This window comes from Cynoglossus semilaevis, chromosome 5, assembly GCF_000523025.1.
Source record: "Cynoglossus semilaevis isolate Cse_v1.0 chromosome 5, Cse_v1.0, whole genome shotgun sequence".
NCBI lineage: Eukaryota > Metazoa > Chordata > Actinopteri > Pleuronectiformes > Cynoglossidae > Cynoglossus > Cynoglossus semilaevis.
The window spans coordinates 11,199,911-11,214,811 of record NC_024311.1 but is presented as its reverse complement, the minus strand read 5'-3'; the positions used below and the strand labels follow the sequence as shown (position 1 = coordinate 11,214,811).

Sequence of the window (14,901 nt, the reverse complement as noted above, 5' to 3'; positions counted from 1 at the left end):
AATCGCAAAAAAATAAAAAGTCCCCGATTTGTACTCAAATGCAAGATTATGTCCTAAAACATGCTGCCAAGTGAATATTTTGTGTTTAAAAGTCCAAAACATATTTTATATGAATATTTCAAAAATCACCCAAAACATGCCTTACTATAGCCTTACCATCGTGATAAATCGCAAATAAAAATGCATTATGAGAATTTTGTTGGACATTTTTTTTAATTTATTTGGAAAAATCCTGATTTTGTGTGTTGTGGGTTAGAAGGTGAAAAATTGTGATGAAAATTTATTTTCCAAAAAATTCAAAATTTTTACTTTTCTGCGTTTTTTACCAAATTAGAACATTTTGAAATTTATTTTGAAAAATAATATTTTGGAACATTTTTCATGTGGATTGTAAGGTGAAAAAGTATTTTTTAAATTTTTGTAGAAAAAAACTTTTGAAGTTTTTCTGCAAAACCTTAATTTTTGGCCAGATGTTGAAAAATTATGATGAAAAACCAATCCTGGTTAGGGCAGTTGTTACCTTCCAGTGGACTCACCACCCTGCCCCCACGACCCGGTAACGAATAAGCGGATTAAAATGGATGGATGGATGGATGGATGGAAGTTGTAATTTTTTGTTAAAACGTTAATTTAGCATGTTTTTTTTTTCAGATTTTAAAACGATATGATGAAAATTTCTGTAAAAAGAAGTTTTTGATAAAAATCACATTTTGATAAAAATTGTGATTTTTTTTTAATTCTTTGAAAAAAGGCCTACATTTTAGTCATGGTGAAAAACTATGATGAAAATTTTTGGAATTTGTTTTTTTGCTTTTGTTTCTCAAAAATCAAAGGATTTAAAAATATTTTTGCAAAAAAAGTATCCTGTCTCATCAAAGTAGACTACTTTTTAAATTTTGTTTTAGAAAAAACTATTAAATTTTTATTTTTTAGGACTTTTTCAGAATCCTATTGGTAAGATATGTTTTTGCAGCAAACGCTCTACTCTATGGATTTTGTATCAGTGAACATTTCTTTATTCCTTAAATAATATTCCTCACTTGCAAAAAAAGGAAAAGAATATTCCTATGTTGTTTCTACAATGTACTTTTAACTAAATTGGCCTGTAGATACTAAGGTCATAATACTAAGTCTGAGGTAACCAAGCTCACATGGATTAGTTTCAACACTTTAGACTTAATGGAAAAATACCATTTCAATTTATTGGTACTTGCTGGAAATTAATGGAATGAGATCAGTTTGGTTTGAGTTTAAAGAACCTTAATAATATCAGCCTGTATCGCATACATGTACGTGTCACGACCGAAGATTGTTTGTAAAAATGCGACATACAGTCACACAAAAATATGCCTGAAGATTTGCTGCTGTCTTTCCTCTCCCAAAGGTCAGGATGTGAACTGAAAGTCCAAGTTTTTGTGGATTTGCAAAGATATCATAATCAATGAAATTGTTGTCTTTATAACCAATCCTTTATCTACCAACCCCTAAATGTTGTCTCTCATCTGTGCATGTCATCAAACACGCATCAGATTTTTTTTTTTTCAGCTTCTCTCGGCAAATGGCAGCCTTTGTAATCATCCAGCACGTGTGAAATTTCACACATTTTTCACAGCACATTATTTAATATGCACTGCTCCTTTCTGTTTCCCCACTCTCTCCTCTGCCATTCCTGCATATGAATCCTTTCTGGCTACCAACATCAGAAGATGCAGCCAATCATCTCCAAGCGATGGCAGTTACAATTTTCTGTGAACAATTTGTTGCCTTAAGAGGAAAATTGCTTTCAATATGAGCTGCCTTTGAAAGACAACAACAATAAAAAGATACAACTGTAATACGGCCGCCCCTGTCAGCACTTGGCCGGGGCAGCTTCAGTGGGAACGTATGACTAGGGGATAAGGTGTTTACAAGTCAGCCTTGTATTATCAGCATCTGTGCGAGACAGTCCTGGCAAATAAATCCCACTTTCAACATAATGGTGAGACATCACATGGAAATAACTGCCATGAGCTGCAGTTGTCAGATATGCTCTTGCCATTGTAATGGTGAATTGTCATTTATTATATGTTGTGCCTGGCCCTGTCAGCTCCTGTTGACTGTGTATTGATTTGCAAGAGCAGAGGGGTTGTGGAGGTCACAACACTCTGCTACACACAGGAATCACACTGAGCTGGCATTCCATTATCTGCCACAGAAAGGACTCCAAACAAGGAATATGTTAAGGAAGACATTTTCAATACAGGAATATGACTATAATTAGAAATGGTAAGGAGGAAATGGATGGTCTCTTTTCAAATGGCTGGAAGCTGTGTGGTCCCCGCAGGCTATTTTGAAGAGAAATCAGAAGTGCTGTCTTCTTGATCTTTCGTGCAAGGCCATGAGCCAGGCTCCTGCTGTATTTTGTGTTTTGTTTACTTATCGGTTTTCTTTTTGAACGAATCAGCACAAAGACACCCTTTGGATTAGTTTTAGTTTCAGCCTCACATCAAGTTTAAAGCCAACATTATGCGACTCTTACAAACGTTAATATGGTTTCTTGATGTGTAAATGAAATATTAGTAACATGCTTTGATTAAGACAACATGCTTTACTTGAGAAAAGAAAACGGCAGATACTTATTTCCCTAATGATACTGATCACAAAGTTGGAAGGTAATGTTTTAAAAGACTACATGGAACACTTCTTACTTTTTTCATAATTCCAAAAATCCTAATCCCCAAAATGTTTCCAAAAAACAGTGATTGCCAACAACTGTGGAGCAGCACTTTTGTGTAGCATAGAAAATTATCAGCATTTTGATCATATGAACTGTCCCTGGTTTCACAGAGAGTGCGTAAACTGAAATAAGAAGTTGAATCTTATTTTTAATTACACATACCTTTTTGAGACATTTTTGTGTAGTGCTGTGTTGTAGGATTTATGTAATATAAATCATGTGCTGTTGCTTGAAAAAGGTTTGAAAACACTGCCCTAATGCCCTCGTTTTTTAGAAGTACATTTAAAATTTTAAAATGTACAATTAAAACATTTTCATGCTTTTGTCCATTTAAATCTCATTACACGCCAATAAATTAAACAAGACGTAATTTATTTTTGCTTTTTTGAAAAAAAAAACCAAACAAAAACAAAACAGTAATCCTCCAAAGCCCTGTAACATTTATAAGATGCCAGAGGCCTTGTTGTTTTTTTAAAAACAAGCACAAGAGTTGGACATTTAATGACAGTATTACTCTGGCGCTGGTGTGAGTTGAGATCAATACAACATTTATTGTTTGTTCTTCTTTTTAGTTTGTCAAAGTTACGCTTTCTTTTATTAAGATCAAAGTGCTAAATTCCCCAAGTGGTGTAAAAAAGTGCACACCTGTCTTAACTCCATGACATGTTTTAATAATAAAAAAAAAGATGATAAATGAAGGCCCTTTGCTGCAGTCTCATGGCAGCAATATGCAGCTTTGTGCTCAGATGCTGATGGTAATAATTGGCGACGTGATTGTGAGCTTAAGTGTTTTACTTTGGACACATTATTGTGAAATGTGTCTCAGAGCTGAGCTTTGAATGAGAGCCCACTTGACTGGCGTTATTGCGTGGGCCAGGCCCGCTGCTGCTGCTGCTGTCTGTCTGTGGTGCCTGTCAAAGTCATGAGAGGATCACTTTATCATCGTTTGTCTGCTGTGTCTGATGCTATTGAGTAGGAGGCAGCCTTTAGGGAAATGGGGGCTGGCTGCTGTATTTGCTGTATGTGCCTTTTTCACTGGCTTGGCTTTATCAGTTTTGTTGTTACAGCCTGTCAAATTGCTTGCTAAGGTTTGTGACACTGCTTACAAAACCAACATCCTGGACTCAGGGTATTACTCAATATGATGGCTCATCAAGAAATCACTGGATGGGAGGATTAGGCTACTGATGCTTCACTCAAACACACACACACACACTCAAAATATGGCCATGCAGAGCTGGTGTGTACGAATGTTTAATGTTTTCTAATGCCAATTATTAGTACCATTGCATTTATGGCTATGACTCAAATTATTAAAGGCACTGTGATTGCATAAATTAATAATAAATAAATAATTGTCAAAATAAACTATTTTTTAAATGTCTAGCAGAGAAAAAAAAATTAACTGATAGTCACATGGGAAGTCAAAACAGAGTAGCCAACCTAGTATTATTATTTGATATGATCTTGTGGGCCAAATATAATTAAACTGTGGGCCAGATTTGGCCCCCGGGCCTGAGTTTGACATGTGTGTTTTAACTCCAGACAACATATTTTTCAGGGACATCTCTGCTTATTCCAACTTGACAATCCTAAGCCACTTTCTGTGCTGCCTTAGCAGTTACTCTGAGGCCAAATCCCAATTAACACTAGCAGACTGTGACAACTCTCTGCATTCATAACAACAAGCTGAGAACCTAAGTAAAGGTGTGACATTATGACAGTAAACCAAAAGATACTAAAGGTTCTAAGGTCTGGCTGGAATGAACAGAGCAGAGGACATTGACTTACAGTTTGCGTGGTCCAGACAAATGAAGCCTGTTTTGTGTGAAAGATCAACATGTGACTCAGTAGGTATTATAATCTCAATAAGCAGTGTCAGTTCTGATTGGACAACATGCATGATTACTACATAGGAAGGGCGAGCTCTATTTTTTTTTTTTAATGTTGAAATTTTCTAAGCCTGCAGGTAAAACAGATTCTGCCCCTGTGGTGTTTTGTAGAAGCATTTAGTCTGAGACAGGTGACAGCAGGGGCATGCGTGCACCTGAGGTGATAAAGCCTGGAGATAAAGCCAGCATTGAGCCTTTTCACAGTTATCATTAGAAGTTTGAGCACAGAGGCGTCACATTACCAACTGCTCTGGGGGCACCGCACAATGCAAAATTGATTAATATTTGCTTTCAAAATGACACAAAGTGATGCATGGGGCCTCTCCACATGTAAATGAACACTTTAAAGGAGATGAATTGCCTCAACTCAAGATTGTAAAGTTCAAGCGGCAGATTTGCATATTTATATTACACCTTACTGATAATAAGCAGGCCAACACGAGGTGAACGCAATCAGTTTGTCAAGGTACATTTCTCTCATCACAAACCTGGCTCTTGTGCGAACAGATATGTTCAATTACTGGCCACAATGGCAGGACTGAAAATGTATTGCCCTGTGTTTTGACTGCATAACACAATTTAGATATAGACGGAGACATGAGACAATTGATGATTCATTTAGGGATGATACACAGGGAAGGGGAGATAGGAAGGCAATAGAAAATGTTAATGTAGTTAACATTAGATGTATAACAACTATAGTAAAGACAAAAAATAAATAAATAAATTATGATACAAATTGTATATCACACCTATTACAGATTTGCCTAATTAAATAATAATAATAATAATAATAATAATAATAATAATAATAATAATAATAATAATAATAATAATAATAATAATAATTATTATTATTATTCCAATATATTTTTCAGTATAAAAGTAAAAAACAACTGCAAGTGAATTTACCAACAAATTATCATAATTTCTATTGAAAGGTGAAAAGAAATGTTTGTCAGTTTTTCTTTAATACTGTAGCATGTAACATTTTGACTCAAAAGTATAATTAGATCTTTGATAATTACTGCTGGATACAAGGTGCATTTTTTAAAACTCCGGTCTCTGATGCTTCATCTGTGTAAGGGAAAATGTTAAACCGTTTTTTATGGATAGGTCAAAAGCAGGGAATTTGCAGATTATTTATGAGTACAAAAAATAATGAATCTCTTGCAGGAGGGGATGAAGGTTTAGGATTCTAAACAACATGCCGAAAATGTTACACACTTGTTTACTTTGTTTTAAATAATTCCCAAACAATTTATTTCTCAACATCTAAGTAACCCACTTTATAAATATGAAACAACAATAAGTAAAAGGTGTCCCTGGGGGTCATATTCAATTTGTATTGTTCAGAGTAACTCCTCACACCTGTCGCTTGTCTTGAGCTCATGTTCATTTATTTAGATATGAAGTTCTTTAATAGCTGCCATCAGACACCCGGCGGCCTTGAATGGCCTCTGTGATATGAGGGATGGAAGAGAACATATGTTTCATGAAGCCACTGAATGAGGAAGGTGATACGGTCCAAACAAAAACAACAATATATGAGTAATTTAATATGGGCCATATGTTGACCATACATGCAAGAGCACGTGTCCTAGCTAGGGTGAAGAAAAATGAATCACAAATTAAGTGAAGCCATTAAATTAAGATGATACACGGAGTGTAACACGAGCCCTACTTTGAATTAGTCATTTTTTGTGTTTGGCTGACATATAATATCACAAGATAGTGTTTTCTACACCCTCCCAGCTCCACCTGTTTTGTCATCAGGTGAATTGCTTCTATTGAGCTTCTTAACAAGGCATCACAGAGTGGTTCATGAGAGAGTAGCTTCAACTCACTCCTACACACTTCATGCTATTATATTGTGACGGGTACGGAACCCTTTTTTTAATTTGATTTAATCATTATCCTAAACACACCCAGCTAGTACTACAAACTAGAGAGCTAGAATTTAAACATGCATGTTTTATGTCAAATAAAATATTTTTGTTAAAGTATGACACTAAATAATCCAGAAATATAATTCCATAAGTGCATAAACTGGAGTCGTCATCTGCTGAAAATGATGATGGTATTACAGGGGCTTCCTACTAATGCACTCAGCAGATTTCTAGCCAGCGCTTTACTGCGCAAAACATCCTCTGTGTGTCTAATACGAATGTTAGTTTTGCTAATGAATTGACAATAAAAATACAACAACAAACAGATGTGTATTTAATTTCATTTGCTACATTTGCTCCGACTGTTGGCAAGTGAAGCATTTCTGTTATACATTTATTACACACGCTGGCCAGAACAGAAAAGGGTTTGAGCTGTCATGTTACGTCTGAGGAATAAATCTCCATAATTTTAACAAGAGCAGACAGGAACCAATTTGTGAGATTTATATTTTTCTCTCAAATATGAACCAAGAACAGTCATATCTGTCAAACCATGATGATAACACTAAATCTAATTAAAGAGCAAAATGAATTTTAACAGGCTTGTCGTTACAGTTTAGGTCTAATAAGGAGCTACTCCTTCTGTCACGTAAATTCAATTCCCAATCACAATGATCTCCACAGAACGGCGAAATCTCTGAACCATAAAGAGGAGCTTTAAGGACGAGCGTCGCATGTTTAAGCGAGACAGAAATATTCAGTAATTGAATAATAAACAATGTCTTAATTGCGTTATAGTCTCCCCGAGTAACTGGATTAGGGGAAAAATGTAAGCAAACCACAGAATAATAACGTATACAGAAATGGATTGAGAACAGTTTGTTGGTTATTGGTGGGATAGAGAGGGTCTGTGCTGTGACTCTGGCTGCTTTCAGCCAGTCTCTTCAGTAGAAGCTTAACAACCGAGCGTATCCATGCACTTTATTTGTTAAAACAACAACAACAACAACAAAACAAACAAACAAAAAGAAACAATCAAACTGCTTTAGAAGCATAATCTCTGTCCATAGGCTCTGTGAAATAGAGTTGGATTTTTTTGGGACCTCATTGTTCAAGATCGCTACATCCATTTAGGTTTATGGATAAAACCTTAAAATTTGGCAGTCAGAATATATTCTTTCCCACTGTAGTGAGTCCTCTCAGATGAGAGAGAGAGAGAGAGAGAGAGAGAGAGAGAGAATGCTATCGTCGCGTTTTAAGACCAATAAACTTAGATTCTTGTCATTTGTGTCAGTGTCACCACACATTCGTTTTAATCTTGTCTGTTGTTTAATGTCCATTCAAACACACAGACTCCTACAGCCTGACACACTCACCACACACAGGATATTTCCCACCGGTGGAATGAAGGCAGACTCTCTGAAAGTGAGTTAGTCACTTCAGCTCACCCAGCTGCAACTGTCGTGCATGGTGTAATCTGATAATATCAATCATAATTGTGTTAGATGTAATTCGTCCGACTTTCAGTTTGTCAGGGTCAGGGTTAGAAAGCATGGCCCCACTTGCCATCAATTATCAGACATGAGAGAGTGGTGGATGGAGCTCTCCTCTATAAATAATATGGTGGCGACCCAGCACGGGCGATCAATGCTGTACAGTTCCACTGTCATGGCTTTAATGGCAGCTGGCTTTCTTGGATGTGCCGATCAATAGCATGTCTCCTCTGGGCTCAGTCTGGGTTCAGGTCATGCCTGGTGACAGGGACATAAATGACACTTCTGTTTGATTGGAAAAATGCAATTCTTTTGCGTTATTTAGTCTTAGTACTGGCTGCTCTGGTGTTTTCTCACCACCGTGTCTGAAGAAACACCTGTTGAGACGAGTTTCCTCCGATTTGTTCAAATCGTGGAGATGAAAGGATTGTTTTGGTCCCAAATCTCTCAGTTAAATCTTCTATAAAAATCTGTTCACTCTGTTAAGAGTACTAATACTATAGGAAGTGCTCAATTACTTAGTTTTTGCCACTTTAAAATATATTTCATGACTTTTTATATAAATTCCAAGAACTGTTCCCAAACATTGAATCTACATTTTGTAAGGAGAAATCTCTAACACCACATGGCTGTACTTCTCTTGTACCGGGCTGTATAAACGAGGAAAGTGGGTCCTTTAAATTCCAAGCAGGCTGGTTAGAAGTGATGTCTAATTGAAAAACATGAAGAGGCACAGCTGCTCAGTCTGAATGTCAATGGAAACAAGAATGACAGGCAGCACAGCAGGCAACCAGGCCAAGATTGTTTGGCCAAGACTTACGAGACACATAAACAAACACACACATACACACACGGGCTCAAAGCCAAAATAGGTGGAGTGTCAAGGTGCAGCAACAGCCAAATAAAACTGAAAATGGTGAGTGTTGTGTCTTCAAAGAAGACTGAGGCTGGAGGTGAAAGAGTTTGATCCATGAAAGACAAGATGTTTGTCATAAATATATAAAGATGGTTTTAGGTTTAGCAAATCTACAGTTCATCATGAAGACAACGTCCCCTTCAATGTCAAACACCAAAATACTGCAACAAGACTGTGGGACGCAGAAAAGAGGTAACAGGGGCCATAGATTGTTCCAAATCTGAGTCCTTTTCTACTTCATTGATATGGCTATGTCAATCGAAGTGGTGAGTTTAGCTGAGGACAGTTGGCTTTTTGCGCTTCTTCTCCCTCTTACTCTAAGCGACAGAGACAAAATGAGCACTGAGAGACATTTTCTTCTTCTCTGGGAAAAGAGATATTTCCATAAGGTGGAGAGTGGAGGATGAAGGGGAGGAGTTTCAGTGAGTTTGTGGAATATAGTAAACACAAATATTTCTACCTCTCAGTCCTGGACATTAACTTCAGAGCCGGACAGTTAACAGTTAGGAATTATGGTCCCATGTGAAGAGAGTGGTTCCTGTTTTTTGGCTTAGAGCAAAAAGATCAAAAATGATAATGAATAAGAAAAAAACTTCGGTACAAATACACACATCTATTGAACAAATATTTGGTTAAAAAAAAAACATATGTACTGCACGCTTTTACAGTGTCTCATTTTACAGAGACTGAATCAAGTCAATCAGTCGTTTTCAGAAATGTTACCTCCATTAGCAGTTAGCACAGACGAGCCTCGTATGATGAATGGAAGGTTCAGGGTTTCACTGTTTTCCCAGTAAGCTACAGTAACAGTGGAGAAAAGTCCTTATATTTTGCTTGTGTGTAAAAAAAAAAACATTCTGTTACAATCCAAATCGTCCTTTACGTTTTCCAACATGAGTCATTAAGAACACAAGTTTCCCAGAGAGGTTAATCATTTTTTTGTTGCTTGTTTCATTGTAAACACTGGCTAAAGTCACCGTCCCTGCACTTCAGCCTGCAATATATCTGTTTCAAGTTGTTTATAACTTGAACAAGTGAGTTTTGAGTAAACTCTCCGTTGTAAAAGCTGGACAGTGTTTAGAGGCAACAGCTAACAATGAAAGGAAATCTGTAGCAAATAGCTCTCTGACTCCACACACTTTATCCACAAACCCATTTCACTAAGAACAGGAGATAACTCATGTTAGTATAAATTGCGGCTCCAAAGGTTGTGTTCATTGTCCACACAGCTATTTCCCACAGATGTAATTGAGGTTGAGACTCTTCAGAGCTAGAACAGAGGGAGACCGTGTTTCTGCTCCACTACTCCTGCTGCTATCAGTCGCTCAGGGTCCGTGCTGCCCTGGAACTAATGGGGCCTCCTCTGGGCTGCTTTTCCTCTCAGATGGGCACAGCTAGGGGACATCCACCACCCAGAGCAGGAGTAACACCCCTCCCATCTACATCACAGCTGCTGGCTCCTTTTAGTGCTCCCTCTTGCCAAGTCTGCTCTGCCACTGCAGGGGCAATTCAGTCTATTGCCCCCTGCTCACATCAAACAGAAGGGAAGGTGATTGTGAGAGCTCAAAACATGGGTTGGCCCACAGTGATGGGTACCGTCAGGCCTAACTCTGCCCTCAGTGAATTGACAATGACGAGTGGTGGCATTGCCCAGCTCATTTCTCCACAGCAGGTCCCCCCACAAAGGCCAACAGTCGGGCTGGCTTTTAACACAGTCGTCTAACAAGGCCGGTGAAGCTCGCTCTGCGTGTCAAAGCAGAGGGTGGTCGACCTTTTATAGACCACTGTGGAGCAGCCCTGTGGGCTCGCTCTCGGCCCTCCACTTCTCTGACATTTCACATGGTCTAGTAGATCAGGGAAAACTGACCTGAGTCATAAAAACATTACAGCAGTGCAGAGAAGCAGGATGACAGCGATGTTTAACGTTCTTGGCCTTGCATTCTACAAGAGAACACATGAATAGTGGAAAGCATGCTTTCTTACTAGGCTCTGAAGCACGTCGTACAAATTACAGTATTAAGGAAATTTGTCAAAAACTGTATAAACAATATAATATTTTGATTGTTTTTCAATGCAAAAACATAAACAGATAAACTCATAAACCCATGGTAGAAACTGCTGCTGAATGTGTGTGACCTCCCAGCTGGACTTGCATTAGAAGTCACTGTTACTGTGATTCCCAGATATACATGGGCTCAGCAGTACTTTAAGTAAACAGAGAACAGACAAATCATGTATTAAAAAAGGCTTACATCACCATTAAGATGACGATTCTGTAAATATGGAAAAACAGGTTAAAATAAGTTCACTATGTTTTATATTATGATGTTAATCAGAGGAAACTGAATACCTTGTCTATTATTTATTTTACATAGTGCAGTACTGTACAGTGAAAGAGTCTGAACTTGATGTTCAAATCCGTATGCCTTACCTTATCAACGACTGTAACAGTCCCAGAGTTTGTCTCATTTCATACTGTACAGGTGTAGTGATACACATCACATAGGACTTCACTCCCACTCTGAGTGTGACGGATGGTGCGTGTGTAAGCAGGTAATAAAAAGTGTACTTCCACACTGTGGAACTTGTAAAACATAGCAAAGGCTACACCCTCTGCAGCCACACAGCAGGATCCAATTAGGACTCTTATCTACTAATTATGTCCCTAACACATCTGCATTCCAGAATTAAAAAAACCCTGCTCTGCTCTCTCCGTAACAAGCCCTCGAATTAATGAGATTGCTTTGTAATTGAACCTCTTCATGGGTCCCTTGGCAGGGAAAACAGGCTAAGTTAAATTTGTATTAACACAGCATCCATCATAGCTGATCAAATGATAAACAGTCTTGATGATCACAGGCGCACGGTTGATGCACCTTTTTTGGCACCGACGACCACGCAGAAGAATAGAGGTGATGGTGAAGAAGACGCAAAAACAAAAAAATCGTCCCAGGCTGTGCCACTGTGGGGCGCTGTGCTCCAGTTCACAAACCGACATGCTGGACGCACAAACAACAGCATTCACAGGTTTGTTTTAAAGAACGTGAACACAAAACAAAGACGTGCTGTACAAATTGATGGTGATGGAAAGAAGCTGAACGTGTTTTTGTTCTTTTTGTAACCCAACCCTTTATGAAACTTCTATTCAGAGAAGTTAGTCAAAGATTGATGACAAATGTTGTCAGATTTCAAGAAAACAAGAAACGGTTTCCTTTCCTCAAAACTGGAAAAACAGCAGTTTAGACTTAGAGAACGGCTTTACTATTTTTTTTAAATTGATTTAGTTTAATTCTTATATATATATATATATATATATATATATATATATATATATACATATATATATAAAGATATATATAAAGATATATATTTATATATATATATATTTGTCTTGACACTTAATAACTTCTCTTTACGTGTAATAAAAATACATTTTAATATAAATGTGTTTGATTAATGTTTTTAAGTTTTCATTTAAGTTTCAAATACTAAGTCTGAATAACACCATGAAATACATACATCACATTGTATATGTGGATAATCTGTCATGGTAATCCAGATTGGTTGATGAATAGAAGGTGTGTGAATTGTGACCTGTTTATGAAGTTCTGTAAAATAGTGATAAAAAGATTGGACTTCAATTCAATTTCAATTTCCACAAATGCCTGATGATTAAGACTAACTGTTACATTTTTAAGTTATCTTTTTTTATGAAAAGGCAGGAAGCAGTAAAATGTTCTCACCCACCTTGGCAGTCAGAGTTACTGTGTCTTTCCTAGGACATTCAAAGTCTTTTCAGAGAACACAGTCATGCAGTCAAGTGTTGTCAGAGTTTAGCAGCAGGTGCTTGAGAGTTAAGAGAGGGAAACATGCTTGTACAGGGGAGGTTAGCACAGGTATGTGGAGTGAAGAGGTATAAAACCAACACCACCACATGGATCGCTGTCCCCTGCTTTTACACCGGATGTGAGCAAATTAGAGCAAAAGCTCTTCTATCTATCCATCTATCTATCTATCCATCCATCTATCTATCTATCCATCCATCTATCTATCCATCTATCTATCTATCTATCTATCTATCTCTCTATCTATCCATCTATCTATCTATCTATCTATCTATCTATCCATCTATCTATCTATCCATCCATCTATCCATTCATCCATCCATCCATCCATCCATAGAAGAGAAGAATGGATGCGGCAGATGTTTTCTCTGAGCCTGAGCCCTGACTTTATTAGCATTGATTCTCTTTTTATGTATTTTGTCACAGCTAATGCTATTGATCAGAGCTGCCACCAGCCATGCCCCCTTTAAAAACTTTAACAAATTTGTTTTGCTTGGTGCCATTATGTGTCTGATGTCCTTAATCATCCTTGGAGAGAGATTGCACTCCTGTTACTAACAGACTGCTGGAAGTTTTAACTATGTCTTTAATTGGCAATAGACAAACTTTTTTTCTGGGGCCGTGTTATGAAGTAAAAGGCGATTGCACATCCTAATGGCAACAGAATGACACCATCAGAATTTATATTTAACATATGCCTCACTTTCACCATGGTACCTACTGTTGGGCATGAGACAGGGCATAAAAATGAAGGCTGTGTTTATGGCAGACAAGGTTCATGTCTCTGCCTCTGGAAGCAGGTTTTTTTTCTATCTTTATCCAGTAATGGTGAACAGTAAGATTACCAGATTACTAGTGGAAAATTAACTCAAGGAAACAATGGAGATAAACACGAACCCCAGATGGACATCTGTTTTTGACAGCATGGCACTGAAATCTGTAGTGATCAATGTGCTGCTCATGATCTAATTACATCTTCTTCACTTTTGTTTTCTTTTAACCAAAAAATTAAAAAAAAAACTGTAGGTGTCATTCACTTCATTTACACTTGACTTTAATGACATGTTCTTCGGTAAAGTAGTTTTATGTCTTGGATGAATTTAAAATAATTAAACCAATAATAATTAAAAACGTGCACAAATGTTGTGCCCTTGAGAGTAAAAGCTCTTGCACCAATACACCATTTCAGACCCAAGTCTCTCAAAGCGAAGATCCAGACTCGTCAGCCTCAGATCTTCTCTTCTCCCCGCAGCTCGACACGCTGACAGTACAAGCATGAACAGCAGCTTGGGACTGAGCGGCGTTCACATGGCCTGTCCATCTCAAACAGAATCCCCACTGAGGAGGAGAATAGCAATTAGCATGCTAAAGGTACGGCTAATGTGAAGCCATCTTTGAACCCCGGGAACCAGTCTGCACCACACGTCCAATGGACAAATTGGTTCAGTATTTAAACAGGATAATCAAGCATGTGGGGTTTAGTGAGGGGGTTTCAGAGGCTAAATAGTGTTAAACTGAGGGTCAGAGACTAAAAAACATTCCAAAGACACAATAATGAGATTAATTTGCTTCACAAAGACAGGCATAGTAGACAGAAAAAAGACACAAAGGGACCAGTTATGGTCAATCCTTAACAGTAGTTAGGCACTTATTTATCTTCTGTATTGGACTGTGGAGCCATATCAGTAATTTGCTAAATAGCACAGTTTTTGATTCATTTCCAATCACAGAACAGTTAGATGATATAAGTGAATTCTTTGTTTTTGTTACCACCACTGTTTGTGTATATGTTTATGAATTTACACAGTGTAAATAGGAGATGGGTTTAGCCATCTAGGTAAAAAAAAGTTAAAGTCTTTTTTATCGGTTAGCCGTTGCTATAACAAAGCAATTTCCTGCTAAGGATCAATAAAGTCATGATCTATTCTACTGTATTCTATTGTCTTTCTACTGAACTGAAGGTAATCACACTGCTGGAAATATATTTATATATACTACCTATTTTCACAGGCAGTAGTAGTATACAATATATATTTGTTTTTAAATTAAAAGATAGCTCAAAGTAAGGATTACCATCAACCTGAGTCTTTATGTTTCCACGAATCCCTGTCATAAATGGTTACTTTAAAACAAGGGGAGCTAAAAAAAAA

General features: G+C 37.4%; 1 protein-coding gene across 1 annotated transcript in view; it reads right to left on the bottom strand.

Moving 5' to 3' along the window:
* Positions 1-6,921: 6,921 nt before the first annotated feature.
* The window catches only part of tox3 (TOX high mobility group box family member 3), a 280,269-nt gene continuing 272,289 nt past the window's right edge, over positions 6,922-14,901 (bottom strand). The window contains exon 12 of the mRNA XM_025055555.1: positions 6,922-8,248. The gene's annotated coding sequence lies outside the window, so the exon portion shown is untranslated. The remainder of the gene's footprint in view (positions 8,249-14,901) is intronic.